Source organism: Saimiri boliviensis, chromosome 16 (assembly GCF_048565385.1).
Source record: "Saimiri boliviensis isolate mSaiBol1 chromosome 16, mSaiBol1.pri, whole genome shotgun sequence".
In the NCBI taxonomy this organism is placed as follows: Eukaryota; Metazoa; Chordata; class Mammalia; order Primates; family Cebidae; genus Saimiri; species Saimiri boliviensis.
In genome coordinates, this window is record NC_133464.1 from 49,328,938 (window position 1) to 49,352,881 (window position 23,944).

At 34.8% G+C, this 23,944-nt stretch overlaps 1 long non-coding RNA gene across 1 annotated transcript in view; it reads left to right on the top strand.

Moving 5' to 3' along the window:
* Positions 1 to 23,944, top strand: part of LOC141581540 (uncharacterized) — a 185,965-nt gene that overhangs the window by 39,836 nt on the left and 122,185 nt on the right. The window contains exon 3 of the long non-coding RNA XR_012514238.1: positions 4,711 to 4,816. This is a non-coding gene — a long non-coding RNA (uncharacterized LOC141581540). The remainder of the gene's footprint in view (positions 1 to 4,710; positions 4,817 to 23,944) is intronic.

Consider the following 23,944-nt stretch of genomic DNA (forward strand, 5'->3'; position numbering starts at 1 on the left):
TTATTGTAATATAATGTAATATTTATGTAATATTTACCAAGTTTGTTTTATATATGTATATATTATATATACACGAATATAGATAGATAGATTGATTGATTGATTGATCCATCCCATGGAATAATATTCAGTTATTTAAGAAATGAACTGGAGTTTTATGAATCAACATGAGTAGTTCTTAGAAACTTAATATTAGCAACAAATCACACTGCAGAACAATCTGTGTAGCCACTCCTGACACAGCTGCTGTGTTGAGCAATCTCAAAGAGTGCCATTGGCTTTGTGCTCCAACAGCCAAAGTCTAGCTATAACATGATAGCCAGTGCTGGTTTCTTAGTCCTGTTACTGCTAACCTGTGGATCCACACCTGGATTACTTTCATGACTTTAATAGTTCCTCATGTCTGACCAATAATCTTTTCCAACACAGAACGAATAAGATCCTCTTAACTACTGTCAGATAATCTCACTTGTCCCCGTAATACCTACCTATGTATTTTTTTTTCATCTTACTTGGGGTAAGGTCCCCAAGTTGTGTATGTACATCTTACAATGACTCAAAACCTGCTAGGAAATATGGTTTTGCATTACCTCACTGACTCTTATCTCCTATGGCCCTCCCTGCTGCTCATCCCAGGTTTGACACACTGGCCTCATTTGCTCTTTTAATCACTACTTCCTCAGGGTTATCTTACCTCCTGTTTCTTCTGACCGCAACACACTTTGCCCCAGACATATACAAGGACCATTCTCTCAGCTCATCCAAGGATTGTTGTGAATGTCATCTTTTGACTAAAACCTTCCCTGGTAACACTAATTTGCCTGGAAACATGATTTCACTAAAACCTTCCCTAGAAACACTACTCCCTCACAGTTGGTTTTCTCTAACGTACTTATCGGCATGTATTATGCTACAAAGCTGTACAGTTGTTTCCGTACTAAATATTGTAGATAGTTGTTACACAGTGGTATGTATTTGCATATCTAAGCATGTGTAAACATAGGAAAGGTACAATGAAAGTATGATATAGTCTTATGGGGCTACTGTCATTTGTGCAGTCCATCATTGGCTGAAATTTTGTTTTACAGTACATAACTGTTTCTTTGAAAATAATCAACCCTGAATATCATGAAAAGAGAGAGCTGATGCTACCAGAATGGAGGCAGGGAAGATTATATACAGAATTAAAAGGTGCCCATAGGTGTGTGTTTGTGCTGTCATATTTAGTAAGAGGAAAAAAAAATGTAGCAATCATAGCTGGACAAAAACAAGATGACCAGAGCTCAGAATCCCACTGCATAAAGTTCTGGGTAACTACCTGGCACACAAAATAAAACAGTATTATTGTTTCCCTTTTTAAAACATTTATTTTTAATTATTAATTTTAACCTGTTTGTAAGTAAAATGAATTAGCCCTATATATGTTATATGTATGGTAAATTACTTTTCCTAAAGTATATGTGATTAATATTTGTCTGATGTTCCAAGATACCTCATCTGTTATTGTTCTTTACATCCCTTGGAGGAAAGCTCTATTGTATTGTCACCTTGGTGCATCTGTAACTTAAATAATAAACCTCACAAATACACATCCCAGTTGGATGCCTAGTGCAATAGAGATATTGAGAGGTATAATTTTAATATATCCTATGATTTTCCAAAACCTTCAACATTTACTTAACCAGCTGGAGAAGTTTATCCGAGATTGGTTGTATTAGTCTATTTCCACACTACTATAAGGAAATTCCCACCACTGGGTAATTTATGAAGGAGAGAGGCTTAATTGACTCACAGTTCCACATGACTAGAAAGGCCTCAGGAAACTTAAAATCACAGAGAAAAGTGAAGGAGAAGCGAGAGCCTTCTTTACATGGTGGCAGGAGAGAAGGAGTATATGTATGAGGAAATCTCAAACACTTAGAAAACCACCAGATCTCATGAGAACTCACTATCAGGAGAACAGCATGGGGTAAACAGCCTCCATGATCCAATCACCTCCCTCCAGGTTCTGCCCTTGACAAGTCGGGATTATGGGGATTACAGTTCAAGATGAGATGTGGGTGGAACACAGAACCAAACCGTACCATTGGTCTACTACTTACACCAGAGTGCTTCAAGCTTTATTAGGAAAGAACCAAAATTACAAGGGAAACCTTGTCTTACTTCAGTATCAGAGGTGATTGTTATATTAATAAAAGCTATTTGTGTGTTAGTGATATACCAGCCCTGTATTGATGTATTTATTCTACAATCTTGTGATAATTTTGAAAGACATCAGGTAGCCATTGACAAAATAAGAGAGATCTGGACTTTATTAAATAGTTTTCATATTATAAGAACAACTCAAATTTCCTTGTTATAAAGCATATGAGTCTTAGATAAAATATTTAGCATTTTGAATAGTTTTTTATTTACATATAATATACATACCATAAAAACACTTATTGTTCTACACAATTCAATGATTATTGATTATATTTACAGAATGTATGACAACAGTCTAATTTTAAAATATTTTCATCATCCTAGAAAGAAATGACATGCCCATTTGTAGTCCCTCCTCATGCTCACCACCAGCCGTAGGCCACCAAAAATCTTTTGTCTTTATAGATTTTCCTTTTCTGAACATTTTGTGTAAATAAAATCTTACAAAATGTACAATATTGTTTTTTTGTGTCTGGGTACTTTCACTTAGTGTGATGTTTTTGAGGTTTATACTGTGAAAGGAAAAGAATAATCAGGACCCCAAAGTTACTAAGCCAAGGGGCTAGGGCACACCTGCCTCCAACTTTACCTCTAAGTAAGATAGCTACAAACACAAAAAAGCCACATACCTTTCTCACAATTTGCCCATAAGGCAATTCTTCTTGGACAAAGAACACACAGAACTCAGTCATCCCTCTGCTCACATGAGACAAATGCATTATCTGATCGTTTCCTTTGTCCTATTGTTTCACTAACCCAGACTAAGGCATAAGTGACTATTTCTGTAAATTGTATAATCAGTGAAATGCTAATCAGAAACTCAAAAGAGTGCAACCATTTGTCATTTATCTACCTATGATCTAGAAACCCCCTCCCCTCTTCGAGTTGTCCCACCTTTCGTGACTGAACATCTGTCCATCTTAGTTAGATTGATCCATGTCTCATGTTTCCCTAAAATGTATAAAACCAAGCTGTGCCCGGACCACCTTGGGCATATGTGGTCAGGATGTCCTGAGGCCGTGTTACAATTGCATCCTCAACATTGACCAAAAAAATTATTCTAAATTAACTGAGACCTGTCCTAGATATATGAAACTTGAAACTTAGGAAACAAAGAAACAAAGTAAACTACCCTAAAATATTGGAGTCTTTCAAAGGCTCAAAGCAGAAAACATTTTATAATTAAGAAAAAATTTATATTTTATTTTTTATGATTGAATTTTATGATTTCATGAGAACCCCAGTATAAAGAAGAGATGCCTCTTTTATTTATCAACCTGACAATCCATCCCACTCAAGAAATTGTCATTTCCTTTAATGAAATATTTCCAAGGTCTAGAATCCACTAAGCATATTCATTAGAAAAGTACAGGCATTTACAAAATAAAACTGGTAAATACTTTAGGATCAAATAACTGAAAAACTCATTGCACACTAAAATATCCAGGTTACATAACTTACATGAGAAGCAAAGAACAGTTTTCTACATCTACATAATGTTGTAATACAGATGTTTGAAAGAGTGCTAAAAACTGTCAAAAATCTTCAAAATGCAGTACTCTCCCAGTTTCTTTTTGGTATCTGTGTAGAAGAGTATAATTTTCTGTAATTTTTAACAGAGTTTCAGGATGAAGCTATTAAATATAAAACCCAAAATGCATTTGGGATGGTAAGAAAATGAAACACAGAAGACGTCTATGCTGGAGTCATTTACTCTTTTAAGATGCTTCCCAAGTTAACATCAATAGAATTAACTCCAAAACGATCTTAGTTCCACTTCTTAGTTTCCCTGATATACATACTAAAATGCCTTAAGGCCAGGGTATTTCTCTTCTGCTTCCTGGCCATGCTTTGAGTGGTGCCAGCAATTGAGAAAGAATACCTGTGTAATGAGCCCAGGCAGGAGGGATAGACCTACTGGGAGAGGTGTCTTGTCAGATTCTTGTGTTAGAGCTACACTAAGCAGAGCCAAGCCACTGCCCTTATGAGACCATGTGAATCTGGGCATGAAGCCAGTACTTCAAAGTGATTATTGCCTGATGGTCCCTGGACAACCTTGACTAACTCAGTATTTCTCCTGTCTTCTTCTTGCCTGCAATTCTCAGAATAACTGTGGAATGTGCTGGCAATACAATACCCTGATATAAGGAGAAATTGTCCCAAACAGTCCAAGCCTTCTTCCTGTTCCAGTTTAGAGGAAACATCCTGGGACAGCCCAAGCTTTGTTCTTCTCACCTCTGGAAGTAAGGTGAACAAAGCTTTGTGCAGTGAGTCCTGTGACCCATGTGTTATATCACCAGGCTGCCTTTCCAGGTTCCTCAGCTGTAGTGCAATTGGGACATGCACAGTCAAAACTCAGTCCACCCCAGGCAGCTTTTTTGAGCCTTGGGTGACCGGCCCACAGTGAATTGTAGGCTTTTTAAATTTTACCCCTTGATGCCAACCTGTAAGTAGTAAATCTGCTTTATATAACTTATTTCATGTAAGTATGTTTTATCTCATCAGACTTAGGCAATTGGTGAAACGGCAGACCAGGATGCAGTGGATGGAAGTGTTCTGACTCCTGTTCCTGGTGGTTGGCATGGTGATGATATTTGCTATCTTCCACACAGTGAGTTCACTTTCTTAAATTTTTTTTTACTGGTGAATCTGCTTCACAGCTGTGATGGATTGAAGGCCTGTAATCTGTACTCTTGTTTTCTGGTCCCAGCATTAAGATAGAAAAACATAAGGCATTTATAAAAAGAGTCAAGAACATGTAAAAAAAAGTCAGAAAGAAGCACAATCAAATAAACATACAAGAACAAATTTAAATAGGATGGATTAACTTTAATTCATGAAATTTTCTGTGGAAAAATGTCAAATTGGTTTATTTTCTCAAATCAGATAAAGTATGGTAGGCATTGTGTTAAATTAATTAGAATTGTTTTTTGTTGTGATTCAAGCAAAAGTTAATGCAAAAGCATCAAATCATATAATTACAGCTGTCAATTATCAACCAAATATTCCTGAAGATAAGGATTGTTTCTGTAAGCCAGTTATCACAATATATACCATTCTAGGAATTTAGCATCTATTAGGTAAAAAATTCCGTAGTCTGTTGTTGTTTTTGAAAGATCAAGTTTTTAATCTCACTTTGAGAAATGTGGACATTCGCTTCTACAAATTGCCAAATATATTTAAGCAATGACTGTGCTACTTAGACAAAAGAACTCACTGCATCTGTGTTAATAACTACCAATGGAAAATGTGCTAGTTCTACTGAATAATCTTGTTATTAAAATATGAATAACATGAGCCAAAAGTTAAAAACTTTTTCTTCAGGTAATAGAAGGTGACAGGGGCAAATATATATGGCATGTGACTAGCATGCTTCAAACTATAAAAGAAACTATAAACAAGAAAAACAAATCCTAAGAAAAAGTTGTAAACTCTATATCAATCTCTTTCATACATTTTGTTTCTCAAAAGGAAAAGAAGCAAGCAAATTAGAGTCATTTAGATGGCTAATTAAAATTTTGATTTTAATTTGTAGTTGCCCATTCTACTTTCAAAACATATTTATGAGGGCCATTTATCCAGCATGGTAGTTCAACATTACAATACAAAACTCTACATGTTCAAGGAACTTACACACTGGCACGGGAGATAGGCAAAACCACCATGAAATGTTAGCACAGAAAGTAGTGAAATAAGATACTGTATAGAAGACTAAAAACTAAAGTGTCATACTATTGGAGAAGATATAGTTTAGGGCTGATTTCCAAAATAAAAACTCTGGTAAGTTTGAAATAATTAAATGTATTCAATCTAGAGCAATGATAAATTTTGTGTTTTCTGATTTTGTGTTAAAATACTCCTTGTTTCATGTAATTAGGTTAATTATAAATGATGACATTTTAATACACTTACCTGGAGCAATGAAAGGTTGGCAGCCTTCTTTCATTCCCTTTCCTGGGAAATACTGTTTTGGCATAGAGTGTGTGCCAGCTAATACCAAAACTGGTCTTTTCCCAGGAAACTCAATGTATGCAAGTACCTGTGTGAAAGGATCTTTGAGTTTGAGTTGAAGAATAAATTATTAAAAATTTAACCTTCTAAGAGTTAAGAAGCTTTGTAGAGGGTAATGTTTGCCCAGGATCTCAGTGCTTAGCAAACACAGCAGGATGCCTAGACTCAATTCAAAAGCATCACAAAAAGAATCTTTGATATCAAGGACCATCGTTATTCCTCTTTTACTACCACTGGGACAGTTTGGAAAACAATGATGGAATAGATTATCATCCTCAAAGCTCACCCCAGTGGAGACAAAATGGCTTAGAAGTATATGTACAGTCCTGGCTCTGTTGAGTCCAATTTATGACAATATGCAAATAAGCTTGTGTTTTCAGAAATATAAGGTGCATTTTACAAAATTCAAGCCAATATACTACAAAAAGAAAGAAGACAGGATCTGGAAGGCATATCATTGGGTATTCTAGAGGAACTGGGAAACTGAAATTAATGTCAGTATAACTGTATAACTGGATTTCTTACTGCTATAGACTGTTTACATATTTTTTCTTTATTTCTTTCCACTAATAACCTTGCCTTCTTCTTGTTGAGAAAATAGAAGCCACATTTAGAAAATACTTTAATCTGAAAATTCTAGAATTTATGGACCTACCTTGATTTCAGCCTTTGCTTTCTACTTTCTCTCCTGTTACAAAAGAGGTTGTTGCTTCAATCAAACACCTATCACCCTTTCCTTACCTCACCCCTACCTGGAGCTCAGGATCCTACTTACCCATGATTTCTTAAGGATTTCACTTCTATTACATTCCATTTACATCGATCTTAGGGTGTGTGTGTTTCAGTTCTTAAGTCAATTATTCCCCTTAAAAACACTCTCTAGTATCTCTAGCATTATAAAAATAAAATAAAATGGAAAAAAAACTATAATTCAAATCTTCCTGCTTTTCTGATTCTCTTCACAAAATAACTTACCAAGTGGGCTGCTTGTCTCATCCCCTAGTTTCAACCCAATCTACTAGAGCAAAGCTTTGGCCCTATTTTGCTGAAACTGCTCTTTTATAGATCATTGATAACTAGTGTGAATATACTTCCCAGTTTTCATGGGAGAGTCTTGGTTTACCCCTGTTGCACTAGCTAATGATTCATTTTTCACTCTCAAAGTTTCTAAGATACACAATAAATTATATATGTCACTCCACCAATGGCATACTTATCACATAGAGTTTAATTTGGATCATAAATCAGTAGCAGCCTGCAAATATAATCTATCTCATGTTCTTTAAAAATTTTCCTTTGTATCTGTGACATTACATTCTTCTGATGGATCAGAAGAAATAGTAATGCTTACTAAATTTTCCAAGTACTTCATTACATTTCCAGAACATTTTCATATGTAACAGATTCTAGCCAATAAAATGTGGAAAGAATATGAGTCTCATATACTCAGTGAAAAGTCATATAATATGATTCTCTATTATTTTTAATAGAAAGTTGAATGTTCCAAATAGTGCATCTATGAGATTTTTAGCATCTACCAGTCTAGTCCCTGTATGATTTTATACTTCATAGTCCCCATTGATACTGCTGAAATAGAAACCATGAGTGAGAAACAAGCTTTTGTAATATTGAACCCTGAAATATTAGAGTCCTTTGTTCCAGAAATATACCCTACCCTGTCCTGAATAATATACTTACCTAAATATTTTCTCATTCTCAATTTTCATCCTGGTTCTGAGGCCTTTACCTGGCTTTAAATATATCATATTAGCATATTAAAGGAAGCTATTTTCTTTTAACATTTATTATTATCTATTTTTTTTGAGTGATTCTTTAACCCCTCAATAGAATGTAAGCTTCATAAGAGTTTGAAACATATTTGCATTGTTTACCACTGTTATCACTAATCTTAGAATATTGCCTGCCATGAAGTAGTTATTCTTATTTTCAACTAAATGAAAGTACACTGTGGATGGAAAATTGAGACATGTAACATCAAATTTAGAATATTTCTATTTTGGCTGCTACTTGTATTTTTAAAAATTCTTGAAAATATCCCAGCCCTTGAAATTATGATTCATGGGCAATTGTTTTCAGTTCAGAAACGTTTCATTTTAATGTGAATCAATGTAGATAATTTTTCAGTTCCATTTGTCTTAACTCATATTTCAGGAATATGAGTTAACAGTGTTTATATGAAGCTATCTTCAGCATATATTGTCTGAGTTGCAAAATGTCTGAAAATGTATTTATCCTCTGTCACAATATGGACACCTTGACTAAATTTAATATGTCTAAGTCACACTCTTCTGTTTCAAATTGTTGCACTTGTTTTATCAGTGTCTGTTATTTTGCATTAGTATAGAAAATAATGAAACCAATATGATTTTTCTTCTCCTAAAGTAACTTCATATTTTTAATATTCTTACTTAAAATGTATTTTATGTGTAACTTTCAAATATTCAAAAATATTTCTATCTAAATATGGATTCTTTTCATTAAGTTTGAGAGATTAACTGATATAAATGCCCAATAATAAGAATAGGCTGATTTTTTAAGAAAAAAATATTTTTTTAATATATAGTATCTTTTGTGTGCCTTCTACACTGTTCTCAATTTGGAAATTATTATTATATGTGGATATAACCTTCATTTTTCTTAACATTTTTAATATTTTATCTTTCTGTCATATTCATTTTTGTGTATGGGGGAGTCTTTTTTGTGGGAGGTGGGAATTCTCCTCAGTCCTTGATTCACCTGTTTTATTTCCAACAGCCATTCATTTTCCTAAATGTATTGATCTTAAGTCAATAATTACATTGTTTAATACAAAAACTTCAATTTTATGTTTGTTTTTAACTTTGAAAATTTAAGGCTTTGTTATAATTCACAGATATAAGAGAGCCTTGCAATTTTTAAAAGATAAATGAGGTATCCTAAAATGTTACAAATTTTTAGCCAGTAAATTTAGGAAAGGCAGTGCTTCAGTTATTTAGAAAATGTTAGTCATCTCCTTTTCTACCACAGATTATTTTCATACATACTTGATGTTCATATTTTTTCTCATCAGTGCAAGAAAAGAACTTCACTTAGCTGGAGTTAACAGAGTTTTAAGAAATTGATTCCTGTTATTTCTATGTGTGCTTATACCTGTATCTTTCTTCAAGATATGTGATAAAAAATGGAGATGGCAATTAAAAAAACAACGACAAAGGCAAGACACACACATACAAAGTAGTTTGTAACTGCAGTGTTTCATCAGTGTTGTGTGGAAATAATGCTGCACTAGTATTAGCAGTAAGCAATATTTTGTTTGTTCTGTTTTTCTTTCTGCTTATTTTCATGGATACTCAGGATCCAGTGCCTCTTTGCCATATCCAATTTTCTGGTTAGTGGGGCCATTTAAAAAAATATATATTTCAAGGCCTCAGAGTATTGTGTTTTCTGTACAAAGAGACAAATGATAGAAGGTTTCAGTGTGTGCTCTTATTTCACAACTTTAATCTGTCAACTAAAATGTAATAGGACTATGTATTCTCTGCCTCATCTCCAGGCAGGCAGCCATCTTTTAAAAAGTTGATGATCAGACCTCAGGAACTTTGGTTCTTCAGCCTTTGTCTATTAGAGATTCTTCCCAGATTTTAGCTGAGAAACATTTTCTTAGTCTGTTTTTTTCCTATTTATATATTAAATGTTTATATTAAGAGCAATGGTTTGCATCCTATTTTACTCCAAAAGAGAGCATAATTTTCCTTATTTGCAAGCAAGGTCATGACAGTTTTCAGTATCTTATCACTGCCTTCTCTGAATATCTACCCTATTTTAAGAAGCCGTTTGATTATACCACTTCCATCTCTCACTTTAATCCATCTTTTTCATATGCATTGGTCACTCTGCTTCTCTGTCTTCCTCTTGTGGGTTCCAGTGGGTTAGTCTCTATTTTGTGGAGGAATTAAATTTGGAGGAATATTGGGATCTTGCACCAGATCAGGGAACACTGACAAACACACAAGAAGTGGAATTTGTAGTGAGTTAGACTTTTGGGAGAGCCTGGCTTGTGATTTGAAGTACTCTATTATTGCAAAATGCAACTAGTTTCTGAAAATATATATTTTTTTACAGTTGTATAGTTTTCTCTCACCCTTATGTGAGACTTTCACCCTTATACCACACAGGAGTTGGGAATTTTTCCCCAGTGGGTCATGGATTCCTATGGTGACTTTAAACACTGTAGACAGTCACTGTTTAAAAATGGAACTTGATAGTCTTAAATACAAAGGACTTATGAAAGTTTAAAACACAAGAGTGTCATGAGTCTTAGCAAATGTAGGTGGTCCTGGCTTTGGGATGGCTGACTCATAGAGGCCAGGACAACCTCTCACAGCTTCAACAAGGTACAGGCACAGCCTTGGAATGTTCAGACTTCAGGGTTCTCACTGCAACACGTTTGCAGGGTGAGGCAGATGCAGTTAGCATAAAGAACCTAAGATCTTATCATAGAGAAGAATCTTCCCCTATAAAGGCTTTTCCTAATTTAAAGAGATGTAGTAAATATTATATCTGCTGGTTTACCATTTCTTTCTTTCTTTTTTTTTTTTTTGAGACAGAGTTTCGCTCTTGTTACCCAGGCTGGAGTGCAATGGCGCGATCTCGGCTCACCGCAACCTCCGCCTCCTGGGTTCAGGCAATTCTCCTGCCTCAGCCTCCTGAGTAGCTGGGATTACAGGCACGCACCACCATGCCCAGCTAATTTTTTATATTTTTAGTAGAGACGGGGTTTCACCATGTTGACCAGGATGGTCTCGATCTCTTGACCTCGGCCTCCCAAAGTGCTGGGATTACAGGCTTGAGCCACTGCACCCGCGGTTTACCATTTCTTAACAGCAGTTAGGGAGCCTGTGATTCTTAATGGCAATTAAGTTTCACCTGTAAAAAGCATAAAGGATCCACAGAAAAATGGACACGAAACTTGAACAGATATTTCACGGAAGAAACAGAAATGACCAATAAATATGTAAAGTAATGTTTAACATATTTGCTGGTAAAGGAAATGCAAATCAAGACCACAAAAATAAAATTCTTGCCTATTTTCTTGGCAAAAATTTAAATTCAACATTATCAAATGTTAACGAAGGTCACAAATGTTGATTTATAGATTGCTGACGGAATTTTGAATTGAGGCAAAGTCTCTAACAGAGTTTAGCGTCACCTTTTAAATACAATCATTTCATAGTACATATATTCAGTGATTCAGGAATACTGTTCCTTGCCATAATAGTAGTAAGAGATATGTAGATTAGAGTTTCTATTCTTCTTCCCTTGTTAATAATTCACTTATTTTTTATATTCCAGAAGCAAGTCGTTTGGTTGTTACAGGCACTGCAAATATTAGTAACTTCTCAAACTCTTTGTCTTCTCCCTTTTGTTTTCTTAATGAACAAATATCTTTATAAGTAGTATAATAAAATTTATTACTTTGTGGATAATGTTTTGTGTGTTTTAAAACAAATATATACCTAAGATACTGAAGATATTATATATGTAATATGTAATTATATAAACTAAAATTTATATGATTTGCAAAAAATTACATGTAATTTATGGTTTTATTTGCTCATTTAGATCTATAGTCTACCAAGAACTGATTTTTGTGGCACACTTAGAGATAAGTCAAATTTTATTTTTCTGCAAATATTTAATTGATAGAGCATTTCATTAAATAAATTTCTTTACTCATATTATATGCATATACTTCCAGGCTTCTAAAGTGATCATCCTTGTTATTTTCACAATATTTTAATATTCTTTTAGTGGGTACCCTAAAGGCTACAACATATATCCTCATCTTGTAAAGTTTAGCATATATTAGAACATTCACTAAAGACTTTTGAGCATTGTAACTTTATTCACTTCTTTCCCTCTGAAGTATTCTCAGTTTAATTTTATACAGTATTTTATATAAATAAGCAGCACACAAAACATAACTTTTAAAACTGTAATCAATCTTTTTTTAGATTTTCTATCACATTTCATTGTTCCATGTTTTTTCTCTTCTTCTCACTTTTATCTTTCAGTTGCTTTACCACACAATTTTTTCTCATACATTTGAGTCCTTAAAATATATAGTCTTTTTATGCTTCCTTTCTTGGAAGCTTTATATTTATTATTTTAGAGGTTTTTAGAGATTATTTTCAGAATTAGTTCCTCTGTGTTCTTCCCTGCCTTTTACTAAGGAACCTAATATTTTTCTCAGATACCCTTACCAAACCCCATAAAATTTTCATGATAATAAATATTATATTATATTTAGTCATGTGTTTTTTATCATTGTTTCCTCCCTAGGTATTTTAAGTTATGAAATAGGTGTCTCGTGTTTGTAACTCAAATGTCTTACACCTAACAATTTAGTTAATATTGGTTAGATCCACAAGTAAATTAATTCTCTGCTACTAATGATGTCCAACACTACAAAAGATATCAACCAAATCCAGCAATTAACAATGTAAAATTTACAATACATTATTCTATTCAAAACTGTAAACATGAAAAGAATGGTATAATATGTTCCATGAATGGAAAAAAATCAATACAAATATGTAGAGATAAAATTAACAGAGAAACATTTAAACAATTACTCTGAATATTATAAATAAGCTTAATGATTTAAAGTAAAACATTAATATAATGAGGTAAAGTTTGGAGAGTATTAAAAATAATAATTTTAGAGATAAAAATTTTTTAATTAGTTTAATAAAAAATTTACCAGATGTGGTTTATAATAAATAAATTTCAGAAGAAGAAGGAAAATATCAGTGCACCAGCAGACACAGCAATGGTAACTATTCAAATAAAACACAGAGAGAAAAAAGATTTAAAAATAATGAACAGATCTTTAGAGATGAAGAAGATAATATCAAGCAATCTCTAGATTTGGGTTGGTTGAGGGAACATAAAAGTATTTGAAGAAAAAAATTACCGAAGATTTTCTAAATTGGACAACAATCTAAATTTATAAATCTAAGAAAATCAATAATTCCCAAGATATATAAACATAAAAATTTCAAACCAAGGTATATCATATTTCAATTTCCAAAAATCAGTGATAAAATTTTAAAATTAAAAGGAATGCAGGAAAAACAGTTTGTGCTGAGTAACATTGTGCAATGCTTCCTCAGACTTCTTGTCTGAATTTATACAAACCAATAGACAACAGTATAGCAAAGGGAAAAATGAAGCCAAACTGTCCACTTAGAATTCTATGTCCAGAAAAAAAACTGAAAAAATGAAAGTAAGCTATAAAAAGACAAACACAGAAAATATGTATCGCAATTAGATCTGCATAACAAGAAATGTTGCAGGAAGTTGTTCATACTATAAGAAAATGGTACCAGATATATATTCTGTTCTATGCAAATGAATGGTTTCAAAAACAGTGGAACAGTAAGAGTGATGACAGTTACCCTAACACTTTAAAGTATCATGTATGGAGAGGTTAGCCAAGTTCAGAAAAATGGCAAACCAAATTTTCCATGAACTGATTCCTATTATCAGTAGATTTCAAAGCAGAAATACACATCTTCATCAGAAGTAGCAGAAAAAAATAGGTAAGAATGGCTGTCATTGTACAATTTTCTAAGGATTCCATATATTTTCGCTGTCAAATATTAGAGAAATCCCTCACTTTCTCCCTTTCCATTTCACCTTACTTTATGTTGACATATTTCTGGTCCTAGACCAACACATACTGCAAATAATCAACATGCTAGCCTTAGAGTACATAGTTGGCTTCTGTTGGTAAATATTTTGGAAATGTCATTTTAGGACAAAATTAAAAGAAACTGTTTTTTTTTCTTTAAGATAATCTGATTCTTGTGAATTAAATTTATATGCATAAACACATCAAGTTTTAATATATATAATGTTTTATATTTGTTATAGAGAAGAATTAGCTCTGGAACAATTGGGTTCCAGTCTTAAAAAAAGTTATGTTTTAACTGTTTCTCTAAATGGAAACATGGTAATTTTTTAAAATTATTATACTTTTAAGTTCTGGGGTACATTGTGGAGATCATGCAGGTTTGTTACATAGGTATACACATGCCATGGTGGTAGTTTACTGCATCCATTGCCCTGTCATCTACATTAGGTATTTCTCCTAATGTTATCCCTCCTCAATCCCCCAATCTCCTGCTATTCCTCCCCTAGCCCCCCACCCTCCAGGCCTTGGTGTGTGATGTTCCTCTCCCTGTGTCCATGTGTTCTTATTGTTCAATACCCACTTATGAGTGAAAATATGCAGTGTTTGGTTTTCTGTTCTTGTGTCAGTTTGCTGAGAATGATGGTTTCCAGTTACATTCATGTCTCAGCAAAGGACATAAACTCATCCTTTTTATGGCTGTGTAGTATTCCCTAGTGTATATGTACCACATTTCCTTTATCCAGTCTATCCTTGATGGGCATTTGGGTTGGTTCCAAGTCTTTGCTATTGTGAACAGTGCCACAATAAACATTCGTGTACATGTGTCTTTATAATAGAACAATTTATAATCCTTTGGGTATATACTCAGTAATGTGATTGCTGGGTCAAATGGTATTTCTATTTCTAGATTCTTAAGAAATCACCACATTGTCTTCCACAATGGTTGAATTAATTTATACTCCCACCAACAGTGTAAAAGTGTTGCTATTTCTCCACATCCTCTCCAACATCTGTTGTCTCCTGATTTTTTAATGATCGCCATTCTAACAGGTGTGAGGTGATATCTCAGTGTGGTTTTGATTTGCATTTCTCTAATGACCAGTGATAATGAGCATTTTTTCATATGTTTGTTGGCCTCATATATGTCTTCTTTTGAAAAGTGTCTGTTTAATTCTTTGCCCACTTTTGAATGGGTTTCTTTGTTTTTTTCTTGTAAATCTGTTTTAGTTCTTTGTAGATTCTGGCTATTAGCCCTTTGTCAGATGGGTAGATTGCAAAAATTTTTTCCCCATCCTGCTGGTTGCCAGTTCACTCTATTGATAGTTTCTTTTGCTGTGCAGAAGCTCTTAAGTTTGATTAGATCCTATTTGTGTATTTTGGCTTCTATTGCCATTGTTTTTGGTGTTTTCGTCATGAAGTTCTTGCCCATGCCTATGTCCTGAATGGTATCACCTAGGTTTTCTTCTAGGGTTTTTATTGTGTTAGGCCTCATGTTTAAACCTTTAATGCATCTAGAGTTAATTTTTGTATAAGGTGTAAGGAAGGGGTCCAGTTTCAGCTTTCTGCATATGACTAGCCAGTTTTCCCAACACCACTTATTAAATAGGGAATACTTTCCCCATTGCTTGTTTTTGTCAGGTTTGTCAAAGATCAGTTGGTTGTAGTTGTATGGAATTCTTTCTGAGGCCTCTGTTCTGTTCCATTGGTCTATATCTCTGTTTTGGTACCAGTACCATGATGTTTGATTACTGTAGCCTTGTAATATAGTTTGAAATCAGGTAGCGTGATGCTTCCAGCTTGATTTTTTTCTTTTCTTAGGATTGTCTTGACTCCGTGGGCCTTGTTTGGTTCCATATGAGGTTTGAGGTGGTTTTTCTCAATTTTGTGAAGAAATTCATTGGTAGCTTGATGGAGATAGCATGGAATGTATAAATTACTTTGGGCAGTATGGACATTTTCACAATATTGATTCTTCCTAACCATGAGCATGGAATGTTTTTCCATCTGTTTGTATCCTTGCTTATTTCCTTGAGCAATGGTTTGTAGTCCTCATTGAAGAAGTCCTTCACATCCCTTGTTAGTTGTATTCCTAGGTATTTTATTCTCTTTGTAGCAATTGTGAATGGGAGTTCACTCATGATTTGGCTCTCTGTTTGTCTATTACTGGTGTATAGGAATGCTTGAGATTTTTGCACATTTATTTTGTATCCTGAGACTTTGCTCAAGTTCCTTATCAGCTTAAGGAGATTTTGGGCTGAGACAATGGGATTTTCTAAATATACAATCATGCCATCTGCAAACAGGGACAATTTGACGCCCTCTCTTCCTATTCGAATAGCCAATACTATGTTGAATAGGACTGGTGAGAGTGGGCATCCTTGTCTTGTGCCAGTTTTCAAAGGAAATGCTTCCAGCTTTTGCCCATTCAGTATCATATTGGCTGTGTGTTTATCATAAATAGCTCTTATTATTTTAAGATATGATCTATTGATGCCTAGTTTATTGAGAGTTTTTAGCATAAAGGGCTGTTGAATTTTGTCAAAGGCGTTCTCTGCATCTATTGAGATAATCATGTAGTTTTTGTCATTGGTTCTCTTTATGTGGTGGATTCCATTTATAGATTTGCTGATGTTTAACCAGATTTGCATCTCTGGGATGAAGCCTACTTGATCATGATGGATAAGCTTTTTGATGTGCTGTTGGATTTGATTTGCCAGTAGTTTATTGAAAATTTTTGGGAATTTTTAAAATGTGAAGTTTTGCTTATCTTTCAATATTTATTGCCAATTTAATTTATATACACCAAATTGAAACTATAAACATCAGACTTTCAGACCTTCAACAATACCCAAGCTTTTGTTTTTCAGGGACAATACAGTAACTATACAGTGAATTGTGTATGCAAAACAGTTTATAAAGCATATAAGATACTTCTACTTCTGAAAGCAATACTTTATGTGGCTAAAATCTAGGTTTATTTTTAAGGAATGAGCTTCTAATTTGGCTCTGTTTTCCCCTCCTTTTTAAAATTTAGGTCTTTGTGTTGTCATGTTGAGAATAAAAATAAATCACTTCTTGGCCTTTTAACTAAGATCAAGTGGAGAACAAAAATAAAACATTTTAATCCTTTTTAAATATTTCTGAATGATTTATAATGAAAATTGCTTTTTTCCAGGGCTATAATATTAAATTGATCTTTTCAGACTTAGTAGTAACTAATGTTTTTACTCTACTTTGATGCATGATATTTTTATCATACTGCTTAAGAAAATATTTTTATGAGTTTGTAAAGAAATAATATTTTTGCAGATAGCCATTAATTTTAAAAAGTCATATAATTTTTCCCTGTAGCTTTTTCCTAACCAACCAAAAGAAAATTAGAGAAAAGTGATAAGAGTTGTTCTTGTTGATGGCATCAGTGACCTGTCTGGAGCACCTGCTGCAGAGAGGGAGGCACAGTGGTGCCTGCACACTCTATGGGGTTGGTGGGAGCTGGGAACAGGTGGAAGACCAGCCCCCTTTTGACTTGGCAGGCAAAGAGTTCTAGCTCAGCTGCGGCCATCCAGCTGAGGCTGCGGACCTGGGCATCCCTGTCCCCTTGGGGGCCAGGAGGAGGCAGAAGCCTCATGCTCCCTGGGTGCAGCTGCAGCCACCCAAGCAATGGCTGTGGACCCAAGCATCTCTACACTCTTAGGGACCCAGAAAGGCCTTCCCTCTCCTCACAGGCTTCAAACTCCCTGCTCTCATTGTCTGGCCTACCCCTACTCATGGCACTTGCTTCACATTCTTAGAAACACCAGCTCCTACTGCCTGGCCTTTCCCTACTCCTGGCTCCCGCTTCACAGGCTTGGACCTGCCTGCTCCCTCAGCCTGGCCTCCTCCCACTCTGGTGCCCACTCCAATCTTGGAGCAAAGTTGAAGCGGAGCCCAGGAGCTCTTGCAACCCAACTGGTTGTGCACGAGCTTGAGGCAGTGCTGACAGGCCAGTCCCCTGCTGCCTCAGTCCTCTTCAGATTTTGGGTCCCAACAGGCACAGGAGGGAGGCTGAGGGAGTGCTGAGAGTGACTCAGTGCTGGCCTGCAGGTGTCCCTATGGGCAACAGTAGGAGACAGACAGGTTTCTGAGCAGAAAGTGGGGAGTCCCCAGTGAAGCCCCACCTTCAAGTGATGGACAGCCTAAAGCCTAGGGTGTGGACTGATGGACCAGAATGGAAACTTGTGGTGCCTTTTCCATGCCGCTCACTAACCAGTCAGCATGCACTTCCTCCCCTTTGAAATCCAAAAAACTTCCCAACTCAGCCAGACCCAGAGACAACTGGCGATCTGCCTGTGGAGAGGAGCTGCTCACTTCAGGGTCTCCTCTTTGCTGAAAGCTGAACACTTGTGGGGACACCCTGCCTGCAGAGAAGAGCTACCCAATGGGAGTCTCCTCTGAGCTGTTCTGTCCCATCATAAAACTACCCTTTAGCTTGCTCAACCTCCACTTGTCTACATATCTCATTCTTCCTGAACGCAGGACAAGAACTTGGAACCTGCCAAACTGTAGGGCTAAAAGAGCTATAACACAATCAGGGCTGAAACACGACCCTTGCTTACCATGTTGCAGGTGACAAGAAGGAGGCAAGAAAGAGGAAGAGAACAGCTGCAGCCCTTGGGGAACCCAGACCTAGGAGTTCCCTGAGCCAGTGCTGTGACACCCCTTTTGGGGCTCTGCCGTTCCTGGATTCTCCAAGTTTCTGGAGGGCCAAGTTTCCAGGTGTCACCCTTTTCCCCGGTGCCAGCTGTGGAAGCTGCTTTCAGTATACCTGGTCAAGCAGTAGCCTCACAAAGAGCCAGTGTCGGGAGCTGCCCACCCCTCTGCAGCCAGCCTGCCTGGCTGTTGCAGTGGCTGGACCCCATGCTTGCTTGCTCACACAGCCCTCGCTGCTCCACTCACTCTTGGCAGGCATGGGATTCAGGCTGGGACTGCAAGCTGAGCACAGCCTGCCAGACCAAGTGGGTGGAACGAACCTAGCTGGCACAAACAAAACCTGGGCAAAGGCACCACTAATCACAGAGGTTTCCAGCCAGAAAAGTGTCACCCCATGAATCCCAGGACCTTGCTACTCTGGCTGGTTTTGTACTCCACATCTCTTGCCGAGCCGTATAACTACTTAAGATACCAGCGTTAGTCCATTTTTGCATTGCTTTAAAGAAATAACTGAGGTTGGGTAATTTATAAAGAAATAAGAGTTATTTGTCTTGTGGTATTTCAGGCTGTACAAAAAGTACAGTGCAGGAATCTATTTCTATTTAGGGTCTCAGGAAACTTACAATCATGGCAGAAGGCAAAGGAGGAGCCATCATATCACATGCCAAATAAGGAAGCAAGAGGGAAGGGGGCAAAATGTACCCCACTCTTTCAAACAACCAAATCTCACTTTCTTTAAACTATCAGTTGTTGTTTTAAACAAGTCAGAGCAAGAAATCACTAATTACTGCCAGGAGGGCATCAAGTCTTTCATCAGAGATCTGTCTGCAAAGCCCAAACACCTCTTACTAGGCCCCACCTCCAACACCGAGGGTCACATTTCAACATGAGATTTGGAGGGAACAAACATGAAAACCATACCTACATCTTCACAGCAGACAACAAGTTGGAGCATGAGAATCCACCACCAATATCCTCTACTACAGATCACCTTCTATACCTAGGATTGACTAAAAACTTTAAACAATAGATAAATTGGTAGATAATTGGAGCAAAGGTAGATAATATCTATTGAAAGAAGTACATACAAGATGGTCAGCAAAGATAGGCTAACAAATAGAGAAATCAATAAGAGCAGTGGTGGGAGAGATGTGCATTGATCTTCAGCAAAAATTATGTAAATAATCACAACAAATTAGTTCATCATACATTAAATATTGTTTATTTCTATGATGAGAATATGACAATAATTAAATTTTTGTTCTGATTATTTTGGTTTGCATGTATTTAATACATACTACTAAGGAAAAAATATATTTTAAATAATGTACTAATGATATGCAACTTCATAACTTTGAATTTTGAAGTTTTCTAATGTACATATTCATTCTAACTCAATTTTCCCTGCAAACTGATCAATTATTAGCACTTCAAAATATCCCTGCCTTTTGAAGTGATTAATACACTCACTCTCAGCCCTTGTTCTTCCATAATAAGTTTATCAGGAAGCATTAAAAATAACACAATCAGCCAGGCGCGGTGGCTCAAGCCTGTAATCCCAGCACTTTGGTAGGCCAAGGCGGGTGGATCACAAGGTCAAGAGATCGAGACCATCCTGGTCAACATAGTGAAACCCTGTCTCTACTAAAAATACAAAAAATTAGCTGGGCATGGTGGCGCGTGCCTGTAATCCCAGTTACTCAGGAGGCTGAGGCAGGAGAATTGTCTGAGCCCAGGAGGCGGAGGTTGCGTTGAGCCAAGATCGCACCATTGCACTCCAGCCTGAGTGAAACTCAGTCTCAAAAAAAATTAAAAAATAAAAAAAAAATAACATAATCAAACTAATCAAATAATGATGACAATTTCATGATAAATAATTTACTAGTTTGTCAAATACTATAGGTATGTTATGTTATTTTAATCTTAAATCAAGGTATATTTCAGAAAAGTTAAATATAAATATTCCCCTGTATTATTGCTGGACTCTGTTATGATACCTTTAATTTTAAAGTTGTATTATTTTACAATATTTAAAAATAAATTCATAGTAAAGTAATTACTTCTCTTATCTTTAGTTGATCAATCATTCCTTAATGTAAATTTAAGAAGTATTTAGCTTAAATCCATATTGGGTTTACATAGCTCTTATTAATGTGGAATACTACTATACCAATTCATCAAAGTAGTAGAATAAAATCAAATTATGATTAATCATGCTTTTAAAAAATATTAACATCTTTGCTTTTTAAATTATTTTTACAAATACAAGTATATTTAATTTAAATTTTTTTAATTATTTTTGATTATGAGCATACAATAGTTGTATAAAAATTATGGATATATGTGATATTTTGATATAGGCATACAGGCATAATGATCAAATCATGGTAATTGTAGCACTTCATCATCTGCAGCATTTATCATTATTCTTTGTGTTATGAACCTATCAATTCCACTCTTTTAGTTATTTAAAAATATACGTAAGTTTTTCTTAACTATAGTCACCCTATTGTGCTACCGAATACTAGGTCTTATTCACTCTAATTGTGTTTTTACATCCATCAACCATTCCTATTTTCTTTCACCCTTCCTAGCCTCTGGTAACCATCAATCTTCCCTTTATCTTTATGGGTTCAATTTTAAAATTTTTAGCTCCCACATATAAGTGATAAAATGTTAAATTTGTCTTTCTATGCCCAGTTTTTTTCACTTAACATAATGGCCTCCAGTGCTATCCATGTTGCTGCAAGTCATGGAATTTCATTCTTTTTATGGATGAATTATATTCCATTGTGTGTATATATATATATATATATATATATATATATATATATATACATATATACCTCATTTTCTTTATCCATTCAGCTGTTGATGGACACTTATGTTGTTGATTTCATATCTTGGCTATTATGAACAGTGCTGCAACTAACATGGGGTGCAAATGTCTCTTGGATATACTGATACTCTTTTTTTTGGTTATATATGTAGCAATGAGATTGCTGTATCATATGATAGCTGTACTTTTAGTTTAGTGGTTTTTTAAAATTCTGACAAAATGTCAAGAATAAATGATAAACTTAGAGTTTCTAATGTTTCTTATTATTTTTAATGAAGTCAGTGATCAGTTATTAACTAAACAATTAGATTGAAACAGTCAGGTTAGTATCAATCAGCTAATGTTCAGTTGCTGGTAAATAATAGCCAGCTGACAGATTTTTGTTAGTTTTATTGGTAAAATATATTTTACACCATTTTTACTAATTTATAAACACATAGATATTTCAAAAAGTATTTTCTGTTACAAGGTTCAATCAGCAAATTTTTCTAAAAGTTTATAGAGTTCACTCATGGACCTGCTACAAATATTTCAGTTCACACAACGTGAATATTAGCACTTGAAAATATCCTTGCTTTCTGAAGTGACTTATGCCCTCACTCTCACCCCTTACAACTCCATGATAAGTATATTAGGAGGAATAAGAAAGGAGTTCACTTTTAAGGTCTGTATTTTTTGTGTGATCTTGGGTGTTTATACTGATGTATGATCCGTTGATATCTAGTTTATTTAGAGTTTTTAGCAAAAGGGCTGTTGAATTTTGTAGAAGGCCTTCTCTGCATCTATTGAGATAATCACATGGTTTTTGTCTTTGATTCTGTTTATGTGGTGAATTATGTTTATAGACTTGCATATGTTGAACCAACCTTGCATCTCTGGGATGAAGCTTACTTGATCATGATGGATAAGTTTTAGATGTGCTGTTGCATTTGGTTTGCCAGTATTTTATTGAAGATTTTTGCATATTTGTTCATTATGGATAGTGGCCTAAAGTTTTCTTTTTTAGTTGAGTCTCTGCTGGGTTTTGGTATCAGGATGATATTGGTGTCATAATATGAGTTAGGGAGGATTCCCTCTTTTCGTATTTTTTGGAATAGTTTCAGCGGAATGGTACCAGCTCCTCTCTGTACGTCTAGTATACTTCAGCTGGAGACTTACACATACTATTTAAATTATCCATGATGCAATCCAAAGTTACAAAAAAAACAATAAACTGAAAAATTCTCAAGTAAGAATGAATCAAGAGATTTCAACCTAAGATGACTCAGATGTTGGAAATATTAAAGACTTTACATTTCAGAAATGTGACATTTTTAACTGTGTTTATATAAGAAAAAAATGAATTTAAATTTATTTGATAAATATTATTTTCCTGCACTGCTATGTCTATATATTCTCTAGCGATCAAATTCAAAGTATGAAATGGCATGCACAGACATATAAGAATGAAGCACTATTAGGTTGGTGCAAAGGTAATTGCAGTATTTGCCATTGAAGCTAGTTGCAAAAACTGCAATATCTTTTTCACCAACCTAATAGAAACAAGGAAAAAAACTTCATTTGTAATAGCATGTGCCAAGAGAAAAGAACTTTGCTTTCCTGTATCCATCATGTAGATTAAAACTATACATAAATATTTACACACATAAAAGTGAGATAGATGTGCAGATAAGTGACAGGTATAAAAGTTTTTTTAAAATTAGTTCTCACTAAAAGAAATATTCAAAATTTTAATTATTCCTCAAGAATTGCTTTAATTATTCAGTAAGCACTTGTACAGATAAGCTTAAAAATGTTAGCATAAACTGTAATGCCAATTGTTTTCAAACTTTTTGCTTATAAACCACCTAAAAGTATTTGCAAAACCATGTGCTGTCTTGCACATTTTAATTTTATATGTAAATTTTTCATCAGAAATTGGAAGAGTGTCAAAGCATGCACTTTCTAAAATTTAAATATAAAAGCATTACATCATTTTTTCCAATGCCCGATGGAATAGTAATTTAATAGACATTATAATTGGTTTCAAAAATATGATAACAAAACATTTATTGTTGGGAAGAGTCTACATTCTTTTTTCTTCTTCTTGAAGTTACCTTCTCTCACCTAACACCACATCATTTTAAAAGATGTTTTAAAGGTATTTTTTAAATGCTTTCATTCCCATTATTTTCATTCCACCTACCCCTTTTCTTTCCAGCCCCTGGTTACCAGCATTCTACTCACTATCCCCATGAGATATACTTTTTTAGCTCTCAAATACTAAGGAAAACATGTGATACTTGTCTTTCTGTGTCTGTCTTATTTCACTTAACATAATGACTTTCAAGCAAGAGGATATATTATGTGTTTTTCTTGTTTTTAATTTAGTGATTGAACTACTAATAGCTACTCTCTCTTCACTGACATATAAATGATGACATATGCATAATGCTACTTGCTCTTTCCTGTCTTTGAGAACACTTTCTATTATAATAATGTCTTTATATAAAAAATAAAAT